Genomic DNA, 3,639 nt, shown 5'->3' with positions numbered 1-3,639 from the left:
GACTGATTGTGCATCATGCAGTGTTTTTTTTTTTTTTCATTGCGAAGTGACTGCTGATGTTAAAAAGAAAATAATGAAGAGAATAACATTTATATGTATTGTCTATTTGCTTGTCATCTCTTAAATGTAGCAAACATAATGAGATAAACTGCTGAGTAGTGCACAGTGAACTCGAACTCTTTTCTGGTATCGTACTATCGCTCTCCACTTGTGTCCACTTATAGCCATACCTTGTGCCTCAGACTTCCTCTGTTTATAAAATACTGCATAGTATAGTGCTAATTAAACCAATTGTACTACATTATGGAGGGAAGTGAGCACATTTCAGTCTCTGTGAATTATAAGCTATCCTACTCTTTTACTAACCTGTCAGAAATATCTCTACAATGTTATAGAAGCCAAACTCATAGTGTAGGCTCCAGTAATATAGATCCATCCCTGTCTTCAAGAAAACTTAGCCATGCAAAACTGTAATAATACCATTCAATTTTGTTTAGAGTAGTACTCAACAGCCAACTAGCAGTTATGTATGTATACTAATATTATAGAGTATGCTTTGGAGTTTGTGTCGTGATCTGTTCATAGACTTATAGACTCCTCCTATCCTTATGCAGTACGCGGTTATAGTGGAGCGCACAAACGAAAAGTAGAGGAAAATCAAGGAGTGTGGTATGTGTGGCAAACTAATCGTCTCATAAAAAGTGTATATGTGACCCTGGACCACAAAACCAGTCAAAAGGGTCAATTTCTCGAAATTGAGATTTATACATCATCTGAAAGCTGAATAAATAAGCTTTCCATTGATGTATAGTTTGTTAAGATAGGGATACAACTATTTGAACATCTGGAATCTGAGGGTGCAAAAAAATCAAAATACTGAGAAAATCGCCTTTAAAGTTGTCCAAATTAAGTTCTTAGCAATGCATATTACTAATCAAAAAATTAAAAATTATATTATTTTAATATATTTACAGTAGGAAATTTACAAAATATCTTCATGGAACATGATCTTTACTTAATATCCTAATGATTATTGGCATAAAAGAAAAATCGATAATTTTGACCCATACAATGTTTTTTTGGCTATTGCTACAAATATACCCCAGCGACTTAAGACTGGTTTTGTGCTCCAGGGTCACATATTTTAGAAACTTCAACTAGCTTACATAATATTTTTAACAATTGCATGCAGAGGATATGCAGATTAGAAAAAAAAAATTTTCATCTGAAATCCTGTGCTTGGGGACCACACTCCTTTTTTATTTATTTATTTTTTATATATTTTTTCTCTCTGTCTGTTCGCCATGAAACAGGGTCTCAGGTATTACTCCATTCCATCAACCTTATTAAATGTTGGATTAGAATTGAACATATTTATGGAAACTTGATAGGATTCACATATAACTAGGGCTTCACAATGAGTCATATTTTAATCGTGATCATGATGTCTGCTTCTCTCGATTTATTAATCATAATCGCCTGTGATATTTGCCCGCTTTCTATTTAATTTAGCATTTGCATTATCTTGCACTATAGTAACAAGCTTCCGTTCATGGTTGTTGTTGCCAGATATCAAGAGTTTAAATACCCCAATCAGAGTATTTTTTTTCATAAATCGATACATGGTTCACTTAATCTTCCTAACCATGTACACACTTTCTCTAGATTACAAAAAAAGCACTGATGAGCTGAAAACACTGACAGACATGTAGGTTGGAGTTTAGAGATATTCTATTGAGATGTTCTGCGCAAATAAAAGTGAAATACAACCAGTCTGCTTTCTTTAAAGCGGCCGTTTGTGCTGTTTGCTGCAATTAAATCTGCGAGCAAACCATGTGAGTTGACTTTCTCCTATTTTGTGTTTATGTGAAAGTGCAATATTTCTGATGAAATTAAAAATATATATATTTTAAGCAAAGAAGTTAACTTTTTAACCGTGATGAACCATTTAACCATTATCGTGCAGCCCTACATATAACCGATTCTCTATATGATTTGTGAAAGTGGACATTTTCAGAATATTATGCCATATAATGACAATTTGAATCCTTATATATCATTTCCAGCTACTGGACTGTAAATATGGTTACAGATAAAATGCTTTCGTAGTATTGCTTTAGGCAACAGTTTTATATATATATATATATATATAGGTTAGTTGTTGTGCTCATCAGTCACAGCACTACAAAATTTAAACATCACTTTGATTAAACGTCACATAAAAATAAGTGATTATTCTCCTCCACCACAGTGAAAAAAAAAGTACTACTTTTATTTTTAGTTCAGAATGTATACCTAAACGATTAGTACTGTGGATATTATTTAGTTAGTAAAAAGAGCCACACTGCCCATGCAATGCAAGTAATAACACTGAGACTTTGCCTGGGCACGATGGGTTTCAAAAGCCATGTAATATGCAGATAATACACTAATCACCTTGAATATAAAGCATTTATAAAACAGAAAAAGAAAAAAGGTATTCCTCAGTATATTAGTGTCACAAAAGAGATGCTTTTTTCTGATACATGTTTAATCTTACTCTCTGTGTAGTATATGTGTGTGTGAATGTGTGGATATAATATGCAGTGCTTAATGTTTAGATTTATACTTATCCAACCATCCAGACGTGGCCAAATGCAGCCTGGCAGTCAGTTTGAGGTTTTCCTATTCATTGCATTGGTTTATCTGCAAGAGCTGATTTTACTCGAATAGAAGCTCTGGGTTATGTAGCACAACAAACAGTATCCAAAGCACACGAATAGTAGACGGCTGCTGCGATCGTTGTAATATTCAAGGTTTTGGATGGAGTTTCTGTTGGTCCTTGTGTTGCTGTACGTCTGTCCGAGAGCTATTGTTACAAGCCCTTTCACATAACAAATATTCTGTGGGAAAAAAGAAAATAGGTAACAGTCTTGCATGTGCTGTTTGTGTTGCTGTGGATTATTTGTCCATGTATGCTTCCCCTTTATGCTCCTTTTCTCGAATGTGTCCCTCGCTTAGCAGCTGCAGCTGAGTTTACCACCTCTTCCTACCTACAGGGCGACACTGGGCAGTAGGCAACCAAAGAAGGAGAACTTCTCAAAGGGTTCTGAAAAAAAAAAGCTTAAAAAAGAACATATGTTCTAAAAGAAAAACATATATATGTATATATATACAAATAGCCTATATGAAGAAATGATATATATTATTCTGTGTATTTAGGAGACTGAGATACTGCCACTCATCCTTCATTTAGTGGTCATTATTGATGTGTGTCAATATGTTATATGACATCTTCAGGTAACCTTTGGCCTTATAGATGTCCTCTGGTAATAAACTATTATGTGTATTTCAGAATAATGATACAGAGTAGCTTCCAATCAGTCATTATGTAGTCAGTCTATATTGTATGTATGTCGTGTCATTTGGCACTTTACTGTGGACCTATCGGAGCATAGGTAAAATTTCTTATTACTTGGGTAATGTCATATATTTCTGTGTTTTACATGAGGGAAATCTGCCTATGGATACAGATATGGACCTCCAACAGATCATGGCATCATTTGAGTTGAATTGTAGAGTATAAATATGAAAAATATCTAGATTTTGAATCCTCTGCCAGAAAAAAAAAAAAAAAAAAAAGCAAAATGTATAAAAAGA

This window comes from Sinocyclocheilus anshuiensis, unplaced genomic scaffold, assembly GCF_001515605.1.
Source record: "Sinocyclocheilus anshuiensis isolate Anshui unplaced genomic scaffold, SAMN03320099.WGS_v1.1 scaffold1804, whole genome shotgun sequence".
Classification (NCBI taxonomy): Eukaryota; Metazoa; Chordata; class Actinopteri; order Cypriniformes; family Cyprinidae; genus Sinocyclocheilus; species Sinocyclocheilus anshuiensis.
The sequence above is the reverse complement of the archived record's forward strand: the minus strand, read 5'-3'. Positions refer to the sequence as shown.